Source organism: Prionailurus bengalensis, chromosome D4, assembly GCF_016509475.1.
Source record: "Prionailurus bengalensis isolate Pbe53 chromosome D4, Fcat_Pben_1.1_paternal_pri, whole genome shotgun sequence".
In the NCBI taxonomy this organism is placed as follows: domain Eukaryota; kingdom Metazoa; phylum Chordata; class Mammalia; order Carnivora; family Felidae; genus Prionailurus; species Prionailurus bengalensis.
In genome coordinates, this window is record NC_057359.1 from 12,160,296 (window position 1) to 12,180,815 (window position 20,520).

Here is a 20,520-nt window from a genome sequence, read left to right on the forward strand (position 1 = left end):
ACAGACATCCCCCAAGGATCCTACCCTTACCCTTTGTTTTGCTCCATTTTCTTCCCAGGCCATTGCTGAGACATCAAAATCACTCCTAAGTACAGGACTCACAAATCTCTCTTTGTAGCTTTGACTTCTCTCTGAGACACCTACAGCTGTATTCTAGTCCCTTCATTTGGACAAATCTGTCATGGCCAAAATGAAAGCTCTTTTTTCTCCTCTTCCTCACCCTCCTCTGAACCTCCTCTCTGACAACAGCCCCATCACTGTCTCGGCTGAGCTCAATGATGACTTTTGACTTCCCTTGTCAGTATTTAGATTATTCCCACACCCCACCTGGAGCCCTTCTCTTCTTCTTCTTCCCACTGCCTCATTTCCTCTTACCCTTAATTTGGCAAAGGACTCTATCTGGTCTCCCTCCAACCAGTCTTTTCTCATTGCATTATGTCCAACACATTGCTACAAGGTTGTTGCCCTAAAGCACAGTTCTGACCCTGTTGACCCTCTCTCTCAGAAGCCTCCCATGGCTCCCTGGTACTTACTGACTGAAATCCACACACGGGTTGCTCCACAACCTTGAAAGCCTCTCTTTCTCACCTTCTCTCTCATTACATCCCTTGGCATTCCCTGCACTTCGGCCAAAACACACGATTCTTTGGGCAAACACACACTTTTCTGTCACCAAGTCTCTGCTACTCACTCCTCCTCACACATGCCCTTCCTTCCCTGCCAGCCCAGACACCGCCTGTATAAATCGCAGCTCAAACGTGATCTCTTCCATGTAATGTTCACTAATTCTTCCACTGGAAGTCATTGTTATACCTTGCGAACACCCACAGCATGGGAGGAATGCGGCTTTCTGGGTAATGTAGCCATTTTGCCCATTTTTTTAAGTTAGTGTTTATTGATTTTGAGAGAGACAGAGATAGTGCAAGTGGCAGAGGGGCAGAGAGAGAGGGAGAGAAAGAGAATCCCAAGCAGGCTCTGTGCTGCCAGTGCAAAGCCTGAGACGAAACCAAAAGGCAGACACTTAACCGACTGGGCCACCCAGGTACCTCACTTTTGCCCCATTTTTATAGTAGTCAATTATGTGTATGCCCTGTCTCTCCTTCCAGGCCATGAATTTCTTCTGGGCAGGATCTAAGTCTCCCTATTCTTCACATCTGTGCCGCTCTGGACATCCCCCAAACTCTATTCAAAGGTACAAACAGCCTGAGATCAAGTAGGCAGTTAAGAAATATTTGTAAGTTAATGACTGTAACCCAAAGGGTTAACTTTGGCCTCTAGTCCTTGAAATTCTCTCCATTTTAGTAACAGTTACTTTTTCCTGGTAGGACACAAGCCCCATCTCCCCACGGTACCATAGTTTATTTCTTTTGGCCCCACAGGCCAATTTTCAAATGGCTTTTACTTCCAAGTTTTCTGAAAAACGAACTTCTTTAAGAGACCCAATAATGGAAAAGAAAAGCATTAATGGTACTTTAAGTGAAGAAAATGCATCCGTGCAGAACAAACAGCTTGCTGGGGGCTACAGCAAAAGGTAAGGCTGTTTACCAGACTGAATTATAGGATTCAAGCTATATCATTAACCTTACCAGTCCAGTCTTTGGAAAAGCCAGCCACTGTATTTTTTTTTAATTATCACATTTATATTAGAAAGGAAATCACTAATTCCTGCCTGAGTCATCAATTGTGTTGTTGTATAATTCTTCTTCTTCTGAACAGTGTATTTACCTTGTCAATTTCTAACATTCTTAAACTTTCTTGTAAGACCTTTACATCTCTGGATTTTACTTGAAAATATAAAGACAACTTACACACACACACACACACACACACACACACACACACACACACACAACCTCTTCGAATGCTTTTTAAATATAAGTACTTTTCTCAGAAAGACATTGGCAGAACTGACATGGAGTAAAGAACTAAGATTCAAAATTCATTTTTATAAATCTATCCTTAAATCTTGGAGGAGATCCAACAACCTCACATTAAAATTTTAGAAGGCTTGACTGAAGGACATGGGGAAATGTAATGTCCACAGCTTCAAGAGCACCTGGTCTATATATCATCGTTAATTAAGAGAAGATAAACAGGAAGAAAAACCGTATGAGCACAGCACGAGTTTTATTATTTTTGATGTAACAACAATATCATGCAACCTTTGCCAAAACAAAATTTTTTTAAAAAGGAAAAAAGAGAAAGAACCCTCTGATGCCAACGTGTTATATATTTACTTGGATAGCCATGCCTGCTAGAGGCTTTTCAAAGAGGACTGGGGCAGACAGTTTGGATTCTGACAGCAATGCAGTAGAATTTAAGGTGTTGTGATTTAAATATGTTCTCAGCAGGCTAATCTAGTCACACAACATTTTATAAAGAAGTCTCAAGATATTAAGTGTAGAGGTGCATTAATTCCCACAAATACCGCAGGAGAAATACAGGCACTGGGAGTCAAACTGCAGTGGACACACATATGAATATGCTATCTCCCTATCTCTACCCAAGCCCACATAAGCCTATCTTTATCACACAGAGACAATTAAACAGCTATACTCTCTGGATGCAATTCTGCATCCTGGCTCCCACTGGGTGACTTATTGCCAGCGTGACATTTTTCAAATTCTCTATTAGCAGGCTACCTTGGCTAGGAAAGCAGACCTCACCAACCCAGGACCCCATTATCATGGATCTCAGGAGATTTCAGTTCGTGAATGACATATGGCACCACCGAGCCATTGTGAAAGCTGGAAGAGTGGATGACACCAGCTGTAGAAATAAAGTGTCCCTTTTCCTTAGGAAAACGCCCTGCCTATGTGACGCTGACCAAGGGGGGTACCAAACATTTCTCAGTATGATCTTTTTCTTCTTTTCAAACACTCCCCTGACCCCATCTTTCTATTCACACCTCCAGAGTTCATTCTACAAGAACCAACATAAAGATCACCGGTTCTCCAGCCTTAAGGTTTCCAGTGCTGAAATGTGAAAGGAGAAGGTCTAGTTGACATTCAAAGTTGTGGGGACGGAGAGATGAATGTGGCCATTAAAGACCCTTCTCCTTCAGGTCAGACAAGAGATAAACAATAGAAACTGCAGAGTCAGGGCATCTGAGACCCTTACAGAACAGGGGCCAAGGAGAGAAGTATCACCGGATAGAAGCTCCCTTCCAAACCCCAGAAGGCTAGCAAGCCCAGAAGGGGTACCATTATCCTATTTCCCTGCCTGCCATGCGCCCTAAGCCCACATGCACACTTCCACATCCTCATGTCCAGAAGCCAGAGAAAGGGGAAGTGAGAATCCCTGCACGCCGCCCATCCACACACACGAGCAGAACACAGACTGTACTCAGAATTGCAGGGTCAAGATAACAAACACTGTCCCACAGTCAGCGGGTGACAGCGAGTCAGGGCACCGGCAGATCTCTGGGTTTGGAGCGCAGTTAGGGGAGCGCGGATGCAATCACACGAGTACACACACACACTCACACACATGGGATTTTACAAATCCGCACCTACCCCAGCGCCTCTCTCCACACTCACAGACCAAGTGCATCCTGCCTTCATCGTTGCCATCACCACACTCTCCGGGAGAGTCGCGGCCGAGGGATGAGGGATCCTAGCGGGGATTCCTGGAAATGTCATTCTCCAACACCGTCGGTCCGCCACCCCCATCCCCTTGGCTGTACCTTTTACACACACACACACACACACACACACACACTCTCTCTCTCTCTCTCTCTCTCTCTCTCTCTCTCTCTCTCTCTCTCCTGCCTTGACTGTCATCAGGCACGCCCGCTGCCCCCAAAACCCCGCATCTCAGCGCGCACCGGACACCAGGCGTCCCTGCCTTCGGCGCCCCCTTCCCCCGCCCCGTTGGCTCCATGGCTAAAGGCATTGCCCCCTGGATGTCGCCGGCTGTCCCCGCTCATCCGCACTATTGTTCCATGCAGCCCCTCTCGCGCCCGGGGGCACCCTTCGGCGAGGACCGGGGCTCCGTCGGGGGCAGCATCGGCGCCGGGCACCCCCCCCCCCCACTCACCCACCCCTCCCTGGCGGCGGTACCTTGCCTGACAGCTGGGTTCGCGGGCCCGCGGGAGCAGGCGGCGCTAATGACAGCGCCGGTGCCAAGCCCGGGAATAAAGCTCTGCTCCAGCCGCTCCTACCTCCAGCGCCACCATCTTCTCCCGCCGCCGCCGCCGGGACCGCAGCCGCCCTCGCCCAGCTCCGGCTAGGGCTCGGCAGCCGCCGCTCGGGCCCCTCCGGTCCGCGGCCCCACCCCCTTCTGCCCGCCCGCCCGCCCGCCCCTCGTGACGCGCTCCGGGGCCGAGCCGGGCCGGCCTGCGCGGGAGGGCGCCCGGGGGAGCGCGCGCGCGCACGCCGGCGCTAGTAGCGCCCCTGCCACCCACGCCCACCCGCGCGCACGCGCGCCGCGCGAGCCCGAGGCGGCGAGGCGGCGAGGCGGCGTCCCCCAGCGGCCGCCCGCCCCAGCGCGCCAGCCCCGGCGTGGGTGGGCGTGCGCGGCGCGCGTGCCTGCCGCCGCCGCCGCTAGCGCCCTGGCCCAGCCGGCGAGCCGCGGCGTGCGCGGGCCGGGCGCACGGAGCGGGAAATGCGGCTGCATCCCGGAGGTGCCGGCCGGGGACCTCCGCCCTCCCCGGCGGAAGCCCGAGGGGGTCTCGGTGTCCTCAAGCGGCAGCTGAGGCCAACCTCTGCGCGCAGGACCGCGAAGCCGGGCAGCCGCGTCGGCTCCTGCGGGGTGTTGTCTTTCGCTAGTTACTCCCGAGCTTTCCCGCTTCCCAGCCCCGTGAATACCGCCTGCACTTCTCAGAAGAGCAGCCTGACGGTGGCTCCGGCACGCGCTGCAGTCCTGCGTTTGCGCCGCTAGGGGGAGAGCCCCTCGGGTTTGGGCCCGAGCGAAGCTTGGCCGCGTTTGCAGCCCTCGAGGGAAACTGCCCAGTCCTGAGGGCCAGGCGAAAAGCCTCCAGCTTATGATGCCGGGAACGGACCGCCTGGGTTTCCACCCCCCTGCCCCCGCTTCTCAATTCTGGTTGGTCAGAACTTGAAATGTATTTGTGGCTGGCTTAGGGCTTCAGCCCCAGATGTGGCCGGGAGGGAGGGGACCTTTGCAGTAGGGAGCAGGTGGCAGGTGCTGTGTGTTAATGAAAAGCAGTGGGCAGGACAGGCCCCCGGAGACCTGGGTCCTGGCGTCAGCCTCACCTGTAATTGGCCGTGTAACACGTGCCAAGTCACTCCCCCTCTTCGGGACAGATTTCTCAGTAATAATAAGTTATATTTGCACGTGAGCCTTGGCTATCCAGATGCCTGGGGAAATGGATCTTTTACCACACCGTGTTTCCAATATTAAGCACAATGCCTTCAGAAGCGTGGGGGGGTGGGGGAAGGCAGAGGCTGAAGCATTCCTGGGATCTTGTTTTAGCTTTAAAATTTATATGAGTTTTGCATTTTACTCCATAAAGGATTTTTCAGATTTTTTCTTTAATAAAGAAAATAATAGATTCTCCCGTCCTGAAAAGATCTTGTAGTAAAATTGAAATACTTACCAGGGAGATGTGTCATGCTTGTCCTGTGACATTACATACCTTTTTTCTTTTTCAGTAAATATTTATTCTGCATGTGTTCCAGACCTGGCCGTCGTCCTCCCAGAACTCACAGCCCCTGGAGCAAACAGGTATCAAACAATCAGACTAACAAATGCAACTGGGATCAACTCTCAAATGCCAAGGGGCTGAGGGTTCACAGGGAAACCTAATCTAGACTCCAGGATTCGGTAAAGCTTCCCAAGGAAATGACCTTTGGGATTGCCCAGGAGAGGCGGCGGTGAAATACTTCCAAGGTAGAGAGATGATACTGTGCAACCGCAGTCTACGCAGGTAGGGTAGAAGTGAGAGGGGATGTGAGACCGGCCAGAGAGGCAGGCGGCAGAAGCCAGAACTTGCCGGACCTTGTGGGCCATTTTAAATAAGGATTTTATCTCATCAACCATGGAAGGTCTCTGAAAGGCTGTAAGGGTTGGGGGCGGGTGATCATGATCTCATGTCATTTCCTATGTGAACAACTGATTCATGGAGGGTCAGGGTCCAGGCGAGAGAAACTCTGACCCCTTGACACATTCTTGCCCATGCTACTCGGTGAGTGTTTTTAGGGTTTTCAGTTTCTACACCACACTGCTTTTGGGGGTCCTTTCAGAGTGCCTCTCTGTAACAGCCCCTGTTTTGTTAACTTTTAATCTGCTGTGGTTTTAGGAAGGAAGTTAGCTAATAGCTTATTAGAATTTCAGGTTAAGTAAGGGGATATAGGTTCTGAGTGAGGAGCTCTTTTCTATGCATACCCTTGGTGCTATTTGGTTTGTTATCTCAGAGATCTTTCTACTTATTTTCTCCTTTTCATTGTGTTCCCAGTGAGGCAAAGCTCCTTGATGCATGAGTGAGAGATACATTATTGCTTTAATAACACCATCCTCTCAAATCTTGCATCACAGATTTTTGTGCAAACTAAAGAAAGTGTGTAAATTACCCTGCAGAGCTTTAAGTGCTATATGAATGAAAGTAATAATGGTTATAATGGCAGCTTAGAGACCTTCATAACTAATTAGTTACCAAATATTAATATCTGGAAAACTCCTTCCTCCTGCCCCATCCTCCCATGAAAAACACAAATATGCCTATTCCTTATGGACAGTGCAAATCCTCATCTCAAGTGCTCATGTTACTCTTTGTGTCTTGGCTGGCAGACAGCTCAAAGCCAAGTTTGCGGGTCATTGCGGGAAATGAGCGGATCCACAGGGCAGTCATATCTATGTCTTAGCTCTTCCTTTGGTCTTGTTCTTCTATCTCAAGTTTTCCTGTATTCTCCTAATATATTACACATATTTTTAGAAGGCACTTAAGATATTTGTATCCACCTACTTTTAGTGAGGGTCAGAACTGCTATTCAGTGTTTCAGAAGGCAGTATATAAAACATTGGCAACCTGCCAGCCGTTGTAGCTGGTAACTATACTATAGCCAAGGGACTGGGGGTTTTAAATTTTTTAATGTTTATTTATTTATTATTATTATTTTTTTTTGAGAGAGAGAGAGAGAGAGCAAGGGATGGGCAGAGAGAGAGGGAGAAAGACTCTCAAGCAGGCTCTGTGCCATCAGACAGAGCCGTATGCGGGGCTCGAACCCATGAACTGTGAGATCATGACCTGCGTTGAAACCAAGAGGGATGCTTAATGGACTGAGCCACCCAGGCGCCCCAGACTGGGTTTTAAATTAAAACTTGCCCAGCACTGCATGTGGATCAGAAGTCTCTGTGTATACTAGCTTAGAGCCTTGTATTAGACAAATTTGTCTCCCACTGGCTCATAGATAATTTCCTTTAGTGTGATCTCCGAGCTCCCAAGCTCCATCAGCCTGCCCTGTACATAACAAGCACTATTTGTCACTTGAAAAGAGGGCAGGGATCCATGAACTTTTACTCACTTAGGTTTCTTTTTGTCAGCAGTGACCTGAAGATTCCAGGATTCACCAAATCCATTCAGACTTCACAACAGTGTGACCACGTCTTTCAGCCTTTGATGTGACTCTGGACAGCCAAAACTAGACATGTATCTTCTGGTAGCAGTAGATACTCTTCCTTGATTTCAAGTTCCTTACTGATTCCCTTCTTTCTCTCTCAGTCCCTGAGCTCCTCAGTCTGAGGACCGGAAGGGTATGTGTAGAACAGACATTCAACACCCTTCGGGTAAAGAGGGTTGTCGTTGATGATTTTAGTTCTGCTCACATTTGGTAATTCAGAAACCTTTCTAATCCACAGAATAGTGCTTTTGTCACAGAATTTTAAACGAATGAACTAAGTTATGAACTAAGTTACAATTATGAAACGTAGATGTCCTAAACTTTAATACATTTGCTTTTTGTATGCTGATTCTTATCTCACCAGCCTTTTCTCTGGACGTAAATTCTGTCATGGCTTCAGATAGGTCCCCTTCCTTTCCTTTCTGTTTGCCAAACAGGTCAGGCCCCCTCTTTATTTTCCTTGAATCACATTCACTGTGACCTTGAATGATTTGAATGAGAATTTTGTGCTATGGCTATGTTTATGTGGTACATTGGGAGACACTCTGGTGCCACAAATAGTAATTCTGCCTCGGAAGTTTCCGAATGATCTTTCTGAATGAAGAGTGTCATGGGAATGTATTTAGAAAAAATTTTTTTTGGTAAGTTTATTTATTTATTTATCTGACCAACAGTCAGACAGACACCCAACCAATGGAGCCACCCAGGCGCTCTAACATACTATCTTTTTTAAATGATTATATGCTTCTCCCTGAACCAACCTCCATGGCCAATAACGGCCGGGCTCCCACTCCTGAAGTTGGGTCAGTCCTCCTCAAACCACATGGCTGATGGAGGACAGAGCAAGACCTACGTACCACAAAGAGCAGGAAATGGACAGAGGCAAACAAAGACATCAACTACTCTGTTCATTTCAGGCTTATAATAGTGAAAGATGAAACACTTTAACCTAAATATACAGAATAAGGGAATAGTACATAAATTGATATATCTTTACAGTGTTAAATTATGCATCTGTTAAAGATACCACATCCACAGATTTATTTTATCTTATTTTTTTATTAAAATTTTTTTTCAACGTTTATTTATTTTTTTTGGGACAGAGAGAGACAGAGCATGAACGGGGGAGGGGCAGAGAGAGAGGGAGACACAGAATCGGAAACAGGCTCCAGGCTCCGAGCCATCAGCCCAGAGCCTGACGCGGGGCTCCAACTCACGGACCACGAGATCGTGACCTGGCTGAAGTCGGACGCTTAACCGACTGCGCCACCCAGGCGCCCCATATTAAAATTTTTTTAATGTTTTATTTATTTTTGAGAGAGAGAGAGAGAAATGAGTGCAAGCAGGAGAGGAGCAGAGAGAGAGAGAGAGAGACACAGAATCTGAAGCAGGCTCCAGGCTCTGAGCTGACAGCACAGAGTCTGATGTGCGGCTCGAACCCACGAACCATGAGATCATGACCTGAGCCAAAGTTGGTCTCTTAACTGACTGACTCACCCACGCACTCCAGACAGATTTTTTTTTTAATAATGTGAGAAAAAGTTTAAGTTTTCATCTTAACTGAAAAACTCTGGATACAAAATTATGTTGTCAGTTAATTACAACTGTTAAAAAGTGGCACAGAAAATCAAGTACATCAAAATGTTAGTACTAGTCCACTAGACTAGTATGGTTATTTTCCTCTTTTGATGCTTTAGTAGTCTAAAAAATTTCTATAATTTACAATGACAACAATGTGAATAATATTATTTAGAATGTGGCTGTAAAATTAACGTTACCACCAGATGCCATAAAAATAACTATTGCCTCTCTTTGCATTTCAAAAGCATCTTTTTCCAGATTTGATGTATCCTTCCAAGTTTATTTGAGATACCACATACTTCGGGAAAACATTTTCAGGCTATGTTGCTCTCATTGGTGTACCTTATTATCTGAAAATGTGTTTTTAGCATTAACAGCCTATAGCCTCTCTGCAATGTCAGGATATAAATAGACAAAAATTGATAAAATGGTTTGCTCGTTCTGTTTGACGTCTGTTTCCCAACTTATTTCAGTAGGAAAAAACCTGAATATTATGGTCATCAGATATGAGCACCATAAAATATTGATATATTTAATTCATCCCACAAACTGGGAACACTTTTACTAGAAGAAAATACGACTGTTCTATAAAAAATACAATATTACAACCAGGAGTATATTTCCTTAAAAATAAGAAACTATGAGATTAAGTCCTCGGCAATTTCGGAATTCTTTTTCTGTTCGTATGTGTTTGCTACAGATTTATATCTCTTTGCCATCTTATTAATAGCTACGTGGTAGTAACACCAAAGTTTAAGTAAGATGGATAGGATAAAAATACAAAATTGATATAATTCTAATAACCATTTTTTTCTCTTACCAATTCATAAACCAAGAAATAGGCTACCATTATTCATTTTTGGCAGGAGATACCTCACTTCTGTTTCTAGAATAGCACTGACCTGTGGAAACATGATTTAAAATCACTGCTCTGTTCCTATTTTCTTATTGGTGTTTTGTTCAGGTATGTTGTATTACCTCCCCAACTAGTTCACGAGCCTTTCAAGATTAGTGATTAGATGTAAACGTCAGTTCTGTTATTACCTTTGCGTCCCCTCCACCAAGCAAGTATATAGTAGGGTACCTATCATATTTGTTAGCTGATGAGGCATTTATTAACTGTCCTTCCAATTACTCCAGTTGGGTTGTTCAAGATTATCGAAGTGATTTGCCTTTAAAATAGTTTCTTTTTCCTTTGTTACTATTTTTGTAAGCATTCAATAGCTTCTGAAAAAAAAAGTTACAGATATCTCTATTGACTCAAAAATAATGAGCCCAGGTAGGGCTTTAATAGGAAATAAAATCAGTGTAAGCAATTTTATCAGACTTTGCCAGCCAAAGGAGATAATCTCTCTGCCTGTCACACACACACACACACACACAAATACACACCCTTCAGAGATGGGATCCTGTGAAATTCTATTTAGTTTAAGCCCTACGTCTTGGGAGCTTTCACTATATGGTTGCACAGTATCAGTTTTTAGGATGAACAGTAACAATATAACTAATAGTCACAGACATATTGACAATTTCCAGTTGGTGATACTATTGAAAAGCCACTCGCTATTTATTTATTTGTTTGTTCATAAATGTTTATTTTTGAGGTGGGGGGAGAGCATGGACAGGGGAAGGGCAGAGAGAGAGAATCCCAAGCAGGCTCTGAGCTCTCAGTGCAGAGCCCAACATGGGGCTCGATCCCACGAAGCCACCCAGGTGCCCCAGCCAGTTAATATTTACATCTTCATCCAATAAGCTTCATTAAGCTTCTAATATATATTAGCCACTGTGGTAGGCATTTGAAAGACAAAGCCACATATCACAAGCTCTCTATCCTTGAGGACTTTTCTACATTAAGAAAGACAGGCAGACCTATGGACAAATAATTTTAGCGAATTCTGGGCATGATAAAAGATGTACAAAGCAAGACATGGCCAAACTGTATTTTCACTTTTGTTGCCATCATTGTTTGTTTTGCTAAATACTGTGTATTCAGGAAACTAAGTTCTCTATCTTCTAGGATTCAGGTCTGTAGTTAAACGAGCAGTCTTCTTTCCTTAAAAGAAATTTTGTTTCCTAATTGTAAAAAATCTTATGGCCACCTAGATTTGATGGCTTCCATTTAACCAAAAGGCTTCAAGCATCTCCCGGTTGAGAAACATATGTACTTTATTTAAAGCACTAAGGGCAGACAAATGCATTTGCTTCCAGAAAAAATAATAGAGACCATCTCCCTAATGGATAAACCCTGGAAAACTGAAAAGAAAGGACATAGGGTCTTTGACTTTTTCTACCAAAAAGAAAACTGATTTTAAAAAGGGGACATCAGGGCACCTGGGTGGCTCAGTCGGTTAAGTGTCCAACTTCCACTCAGGTCATGATCTCATGGTTCATTAGTTTGAGCCCCGCGTCAGGCTCTGTGCTGACAGCTCAGAGCCTGGAGCCTGCTTCGGATTCTGTGTCTCCCTCTCTCTGCCCCTCCCTGTGCTCTGTCTCTCAAAAATAAATAAGCATTGGGGCACCTGGGTGGCTCAGTCGGTTAAGCGGCCGACTTCGGCTCAGGTCATGATCTCACGATCCGTGAGTTTGAGCCCCACGTCGGGCTCTGTGCTGACAGCTCAGAGCCTGGAGCCTGTTTCAGATTTTGTGTCTCCCTCTCTCTGGCCCTCCCGCATTCATGCTCTGTCTCTCTGTCTCAAAAATAAACGTTAAAAGGGGTGCCTGGGTGGCGCAGTCGGTTAAGCGTCCGACTTCAGCCAGGTCACGATCTCGCGGTCCGTGAGTTCGAGCCCCGTGTCAGACTCTGGGCTGATGGCTCAGAGCCTGGAGCCTGTTTCTGATTCTGTGTCTCCCTCTCTCTCTGCCCCTCCCCCATTCATGCTCTGTCTCTCTCCGTCCCAAAAATAAATAAACGTTGAAAAAAAAAATTAAAAAAAAAATAAATAAACGTTAAAAAAAATAAAAAAAAAATAAGCATTTAAATAATTTTTTAAAAAATTAAAAAATATATTAAAAAGAGACATTAGTTAGCAAAAACTTAAAAGACACTTTCTTCTTTTATTTTATACCCCAGACCCCCTTACCCTTCTTCTGCCTTCTACCTCAAACTCCTATCGTTTTATTAAATGTAACTTGGAGATGCTTGTAGGTGAGGTCAGTTTTGCTGTGGATTGAATTTTGAAAGCACATTGTAATTTTAGGCATTCGTGCAGCCAAGCACTGCCAAACTCGGTAGGCTGTGGGGTTGTGGGAACAGCCGGAACGCAGATGGAACCAAGAAATCTGTTCCTGGAGCAACCTTTTGAGAACCGAGAGATTTTAAGTCCCTCTTAGTAAGGTCTGACAGGTTAAGGAGTAACATGTTCTGGGATTCAGGACAGCAGCTTTTCACCCTTCCTTGCCATTTGGGAATTATTTTCATCCTCACGCTGCTGCAAACCTATCAAGAAAGCAGAATGGAAATGGGTCTCAGTGAGCGGTGTAGCACAAATCTGAAGCTTGGGCAACAAGAAGATTCTCCTGCCGAACGGAAAGGCGGGGCCGTGTTGGTGGGAGGCTGCTGAAACAGCATCAAGTTATCATTCTCGTTCTATTTGCATAAAGCAAGGAATAATCCTTTAGGCTTCTGGGCAGCAGTCTGCTTAAGAAAAAAAAAAAGATGGTTGAGAAATTTCAGCTCTAGACTCTCTGGATCAGTGTTGAATCCTAATGCGACAGAAAGCTAATTATTTCCTAAATTCTTCCATGGATTGCTCGGAGAAGATAGTAATTATTATGGAGAAGAAAAAAAAGTTCCAGGATCAAATAAGCCTTGAGAACCCTAGAGTAAAAACGAAGTTGTTTAATTTGTTCCTGTTGTTGTTGGGTTGGGTTGAGTTGTTTTCATTGCAGAGCTCCTGTGAGCCTTTAATTGTGAATTTCCAGGAAGAGAATAGAGATGTAAGACCTAAAATGTTTAATTGTCCCTTTCTAATTTTGAGGGACTGGCGAGGCTTTGTTATGGCTCTTGTGGTCCCCATCCTTCAAAGACAAATATTATAATAAGATTATAATTAAGGATGAATATGCTAATAATATAATGCTAATTATTATATGAAAAAACATTTTGCTTTTTTTTTTTTGCTTCTGATTCAAAAAGAAATTAAAACAGTTTTGTGGCCCCCTAGAAGTATTGAGGACCCTAGGCTTTGTGCCTACTCTAATAGGCAAGTTGACCCTACAGACAGGTGTTACATAGGAGGAGTGAGGTATTTTTTTTTGAAATATAATTTATTGTCAAATTGGCTTACATACGACATCCAGTGCTCATCCCAACAAGTGCCCTCTGCAATGCCCATCACCCATTTCCCCCTCTCCCCTGCCCACCCCCCTCAGTTTGTTCTCTATTTAAGATTCTCTTGTGGTTTGCCTCCCTCCCTCTCTGTTTGTGACTATTTTTTCCCCTTCCCTCCCCCCATGGTCTTCTGTTAAGTTTCTCAAGATCCACATATGAGTGAAAACATATGATAATCCGTCTTTCTCTGACTGACTTATTTCACTCAGCATAATACCTTCCAGTTCCATCCATGTTGCTGCAAAAGGCATGATTTCATTCTTTCTCATTGCCACGTAGTATTCCATTGTGTATATAAACCACATCTTCTTTATCCATTCATCATTTGATGGACACTTAGGCTCTTTCCATAATTTGGCTATTGTTGAAAGTGCTGCTATAAACATTGGGGGTACATGTGCCCCTGTGCATCAGCACTGCTGTATCCCTGGGGTAAATGGAGGACTGAGTTAATGTATAAAACCCACACAATGGAATCAAAAGGCACAATGTGGCATTCCATCAGAGGTCCTGAGATGGTGGGTTACAGGGTCATTCTTTTCCTTCATGCTGTGGTAAGGGGAGTCTTACACATGCACACATGCATGCACATACACGCACACGCACAAGCACACACACAGGCAAGAAAGCAGACTGGAATTCCCATTGTTGATTTTCTGTGAACTGTATCCATTCAGATATGTTCCCTTAAACTAAAATACCATGTCTGCTTTACATGTTCAATGTAAACCTACACAGGGTTAGATACACTAGCTGAAAAAAGAGATTCATAGTTACATCTACATATGAACCTAAACATCCATTCATACTCAGGGCCTCTTTCAGAGGAGAAGTTCCACTGCTTAGATTGATGCCAGAAACCTTTATTATATACAAGACTTTCAATTTGTGGTTATTTTGTCACTCTGAACACACTGGCCAGACATCGAGAGATGAACATTATTAATCCCTCCTTGACACGTAAAGTGGGGGTAAGGAATTGTGGGTAAAGCTCACAGTGACTTGGGCATGATGCCAAATTTGAATTTTTTAGTTATTTTAACCCTACTGCCAAAGATTCATCTTGAAAGATGAATTAGTAAAGAGGAATTTTCCATTTTGTCTAGGGATGTTGAACTCCACAGCAGTAGTATTTTGTTTTTCTGTTAAGAATGTATTTACTCAAAAGTAAATTGCCACATTCTGGTTCAGGGGCTAAGGTAAATAGATCCCAGAAATACACCAACTATATTTGATTAGTGCATCATAAATGTGGCATTTCAAATTAGTACAGAAAAGATGGATTATTTAATGAGTGGTATCAGGCCAACTGATTAGCCATTGGTGACAAGAAGAAACTGGGACTCCATCTCATACTTTACATTAAAATAAATGTTGGATGCTTCAAAAATACAAATGTAAAATAATGAAATCATAAAAATACTTGAATAAAGCATAAATATATGGAGAAGGACTTTCTAAGCATGACACAAACCCAGAATTAGAAAATACTGGTAAATATAACTACATTAAACTTAAAATAAAAAGTCAAAAGACAGCCTTAGGAATTTATGCAAATGACATAATAGAGGGCTATATTCCTTTATATAACAAGAACTTTGACAAATCAACAAGAAAAGACAAGCAAGTAGAAATACAGACATAGTCATTGAGGAGGGCACCTGTGGGGATGAGCACTGGGTGTTGTATGGAAACCAATGTGACAATAAATTTCATATATTAAAAAATAAATAAATAAAACACTTATGACTATTTTAAAAAATAAAATTAAAAAAGCAGGCAAAAATTTATTATTAAAAAATTTTAGTAGAATTGTATTATTTTTCTAAAAGATTCTTTTTCCTCTTCAGGCCCAACTAATCACTGGATATCATATGGCATTGAAGTGCCTCCCAATAGCATTTGTGGTCAGTCAGCCTTTGTCTATACACCCGGCCTCTGTGTGGCTGGTGGTGTGGATGCAACTGAAAGAACTGCCACCATTGGCTTAAAAGTTCATATAGAATTCTTTTATTAAAGACAGAAACCTGGAATCTATGAGGAGCATATACCATCAGATTCCCCCACTGTGCTGGACACAGCAGTGATTTGTTTCTGAGTCATATTATATATTATAAAAGTATGAACTAATACACTCTCCTTGAGGAAAGTGGGGCAAATATACAAGAGGTGTTAAAACAACTAACAGACCCTCCCCTCATAACAACTACTGTTAGCAGGTACTTTTAAAAATGCTTTTTTCCCTTTTCGTTTTTTAAAAATATGTGGCCATAGTATATAGACAATTGTATATCTTGCTTGCTTTATTTAGCACATTTTATCACATTATTTTTAAAAATCTTTTTTTGGGGCGCCTGGGTGGCGCAGTCGGTTAAGCGTCCGACTTCAGGTCACGATCTCGCGGTCCGTGAGTTCGAGCCCTGCATCAGGCTCTGGGCTGATGGCTCAGAGCCTGGAGCCTGTTTCCGATTCTGTGTCTCCCTCTCTCTGTGTCCCTCCCCCGTTCATGCTCTGTCTCTCTCTGTCCCAAAAATAAATAAACGTTGAAAAAAAATTTTTTTTAATCTTTTTTTTTTTTTTGAGAGAGAGCGAGAGAGCGAGCATGCATGTGTGAGTGGGGCAGGGGCAGAGGTAGAGAATCTTAAGCAGGCCCACAGAGCCCAACATGGGGCTCAATCATACAACTGTGAGATTATGACCTGAGCTGAAATCAAGAGTCAGATGCTTAACCGACTGAGCCACCCAGGCACCCCTAAAAAATTCCTTTTTAAACTACTAGAACTGATAAGTGAATTCAGTAAGTTCGCAGGATACAAAGTCAATATACAGAAATCTGTTGCCTTTCTATGCTCTAATAATGAAGTGGCAGAAAGAGAAATTAAAACAATCCCATTTGCAATTGCACCAAAAATAATAAAATACCTAGGAATGAACTTAACCAAGGAAGTGAGAGACCTCTACTCTGAAAACTGTAAAACACTGATGAAAGGAATTGACAATGACACAAACAGATGAAAAGGTATTCCATGCTTATGAATTGGGAGAACAAATATTGTTAAAATGTCCATACTACCCAAAGCAATCTACAGATTTAATGCAGTTCCTATCAAAACCAACAGAATTTTTCACAGAACTAGAACAAATAACCTTGAAGTTTGTATGGAACCACAAAAGAACCTGAATAGACAAAGCAGTCTTGAAAAAGAAGAACAAAACTAGAGGTATCACAACCCTAGATTTCAAGATCTACTACAAAGTAAGAGTAATCAAAACACTGTGGTTCTGGCACCAAAACAGACACATAGATCAATGGAACAGAATAGAGAGCCCAGAGATAAATCCACGATTATATGGTCAATTAATCTTCAACAAAGGAGGCAAGAATATGCAGTGGGAAAATGACAGTGTCTTCAACAAATGGTGTTGGGAAAATTGGACTGCTTTCTTATGCCACACACGAAAATAAACTCAAGATGGGTGAAGGACCTAAATGTGAGACCTGAAACTATAAAACTGCTAGAAGAGAGCCCAGGCATTAATTTCTCTGACATTGGCCATAGCATCATTTTTCTAGATATGTCTCCTGTGGCTAGGGAAACAAAAGCAAAAATAAACTGTTGGGACTATTCAAAATAAAAAGCTTCTGCACAGCAAAGGAAACAATCAACAAAACTAAGATAGCCTACTGAATGGGAGAAGATATTTGCAAATGACATATCTGATAAAGGGTTAGGATCCAAAATATATAAAGAGTTATACAACTCAACACCCAAAAACCAAGTAATCCAGTTAAAAAAATGGGCAGAAGACATGAACAGACATTTCTCCACAGAAGACAAACACATGGCCAACAGACACCTAAAAAGATGCTCAACATCACTACTCATCAGGAAAATATAAATCAAAACCATAATGAGATATCACTTCACACCAGTCAGAATGGCTAAAATCAGAAACACAAGAAACAAAAAGTGTTGACAGAGATGTGGAGAAATAGGAACCCTCTTGCAGTATTGATGGGAATACAAACTGGTGCAGCCACCGTGGAAAACAGTATGGAGGTTCCTTAAAAAATTAAAAACAGAATTACCATATGACCTAGTGATCCCACTACTGGGTATTTACCAAAAGAATACAAAAACACTAATTTGGAAAGATATGTGCACACCTTTGTTTATTATAGCATTGTTTACAATAGCCAGATTATAGAAGTGGCCCAAGTGTCCATTGAGAGATGAATAGATAAAGAAGAAGTGGTATGTATATGCAATGAAATATTATTCAGCCGTAAAAGAGAATGAAACTTTGCCATTTGCAACAACATAGATGGATCTAGAGAGTATAATGCTAAGTGAAATAAATCAGAGAAAGACATATCTCTCTTATGTGTTATTTGAGACAAAACAAACAAATAAAGAAAAAAGAGATAAACAAAACAGACTTTTTTTTTTTCAACGTTTTTTTATTTATTTTTGGGACAGAGAGAGACAGAGCATGAACGGGGGAGGGGCAGAGAGAGAGGGAGACACAGAATCGGAAACAGGCTCCAGGCTCTGAGCCATCAGCCCAGAGCCTGACGCGGGGCTCGAACTCACAAACCGCGAGATCGTGATCTGGCTGAAGTCGGACGCTTAACCGACTGCGCCACCCAGGCGCCCCCAAAACAGACTTTTAAATATAGTGAACAGTATAGGTTACCAGAGGAGGTGGGTGGGGGATGGGTGAAACAGGTGAAGGGGATTAAGAGTACACTTAATTGTGATGAGCACTGAGTAATGAATAAAATTATTGAATCACTGTATTGTACACCTGAAACTAATATAACATGCTATTTTAACTATATTGGAATAAAAAGTAAAATAAAAATATCTGGGTTAAAATTTCTTTGTAAACACCATTTTCATGTCTATATAATATTTCATAATTTATCCAGTAACCCCCAGAATAGCTTGACATGTAAGTTGTTTCCAAATTTTCATTAATATAAATGATGCTCAGTGAACTTCTTTATGCATAAAGCCTTTTTTTGTTTGTTTTTCAGGATTTTCCCTTTAGCATGATACCTGAAAGTGGGCATACTGTATTCAAGGATGTTAAGACTCTTGATACAAACAACTAAATCGCTTATTCTTATTTATAGGCCCACCAGTCATGAGAAAGAGTGCGTGTTTTAGGACACTCTTGCAAGCATTTGGTATTATTATGAAAGACAAAACCAAAAACATTTGCTAATTTGATAAGCATTAATTGAAGTCTTTTAAAAAAAATTTTTTTTAATGTTTATTTATTTTTGAGAGACAGAAAGAGAGAGAGTCAGAACGCGAGCAGGGGAGGGACAGAGAAAGAGGGAGACACAGAATCAGAAGCAGGATCCAGGCTCAAAGCTGTTAGCACAGAGCCTGACGCGAGGCTCAAACTCACAAGCCTTCAAGCTGTGAGATCATGACTCGAGCCGAAGTCAGCCGCTCAACTGACTGAGCCACCCGGGCGCCCCTGAAGTCTTATTTTAATTGGTATTTCTTTGCTATTAAGACTGACTATTTTTCTGCCATGTCTGTTAACCACCTTTTTTCCCTCCTTTTGTGAGTGTGTGTGTATGCTCGCGGGTGTCTGTACTGTGTTTATATCCTTGACCAACTTGTCACCTGGGTCTTAGTATTTTTCTTATCATGTTGCAAGAATTCTTCATATATCAAGGGTATTTATAACTATTTTTTATTTGAAATAAACAGAAAATTTGCACGTACAGTGTAAAGAACTGCAACATTCATTTTTAAAAAAAATCTGTGACATTCCTGCAAATGTTGCCTTCAATTCATAGTTTATGTTAGGATGTAGTTTTTTTTTTTTTAATTCCAGTATAGTTAACATACAGTGTTCTATTAGTTTAAGGTGTTAGAATTTAGTTTTAATTTTAGACTTAAATTTTGAGTCTACTGGGCATTTTTATCTGAATTATTTAATCCTTTCAAAGCTGGTTTTTCCCACTCAAGAAATTTGAGATTTACTTCTATTTTTGTCAAGATCTGTTGAAATGGTTTTACTTATTTAGCTTTTATCCTTTTAGCCTACCCCAAAAGTGTGATGAGTATCTGAATTGATTTTTCCGAAAATATTTAATGAGTATTTCGCAAAGAGTTTAAAAAATTTTTTTTTAATGTTTATTCATTTTTGAGAGAGAGACAGAGACAGAGAGCGAGAGAGCACAGTGTGAGTGGGGGAGGGGCAGGGAGAGAGGCAGACAGAATCAGAAGCAGGCTCCAGGCTCTGAGCTGTCAGCACAGAGCGTGACTTGGGGCTCGAACTCACTGACAGTGTGATCATGACCTGAGCCAAAGTCTGATGCTTAACCTACTGAGCCACCTAGGCGCCCCCCCACCCCCCGCAAGCAGTTTATTGAATAATACTTTCCTGTTGTGGGTTTGCAGTCCCCCATTGATCACATATTCATTCTTGAATGTAGTAAAGCCTGTTTTGTACATGTGTCTGTCTACCCTTATGCTTGTACTCTATATATGTCTTAAATTATTATAATTTTATGTAAGTCTGTTATAGTCACTTCGTTATTTTTCCAAACTTTGTAATCATTTTCTAAAGAAAACTGTGACTTTAATTGGCATTGAGTAACACATATAAAATATGATTCACAAATTTACAAAATTTGTTCTTTCCATCGAAGAACATGAAGTCTCTCTTTTGATATCTCTCAGCATTTTTGTGGTTTTCTTCATATAGGTCCTCTGCATTTCTTTGGAGATTAGAATACATTGTGAATAGAGTCTTTCCCCATTGAATTATATTATGTTTTGTAACTGATTACTGCTGCTGTATTAAGAACAAATTTATGCTGTCTTCTAATAACAAAGAACCAATTGCATATTTATGTCTAGCATCTTATTGAGCTTGAATCAATTCTAGAAATTTCATTTTATGTTCATGGCTTTTCTAGTATATAATATCATCCATAAGTAATGATAATTATGTTTCCTCTTTTCCAAAATGTAGATCTCATTTCTGTGCCATTTATTATTT

At 42.3% G+C, this 20,520-nt stretch overlaps 1 protein-coding gene and 1 long non-coding RNA gene across 7 annotated transcripts in view; one reads left to right on the forward strand and one right to left on the reverse strand.

Moving 5' to 3' along the window:
* APBA1 (amyloid beta precursor protein binding family A member 1) overlaps window positions 1-4,267 on the reverse strand; it is a 206,236-nt gene extending 201,969 nt beyond the window's left edge. For 5 of the 6 annotated variants that reach the window (XM_043566569.1, XM_043566568.1, XM_043566567.1 and 2 more), the window contains exon 1: window positions 4,062-4,267. The gene's annotated coding sequence lies outside the window, so the exon portion shown is untranslated. The remainder of the gene's footprint in view (window positions 1-4,061) is intronic. The other variant, XM_043566565.1, reaches the window with a different exon arrangement.
* Window positions 4,268-4,504: 237 nt separating this feature from the next.
* LOC122474756 lies at window positions 4,505-7,926 on the forward strand. Its single transcript, XR_006295006.1, has 3 exons — window positions 4,505-5,043; window positions 5,613-5,685; window positions 7,501-7,926. It is a non-coding gene; the product is annotated as an uncharacterized LOC122474756 (long non-coding RNA).
* The last annotated feature ends 12,594 nt before the right edge of the window (window positions 7,927-20,520 follow it).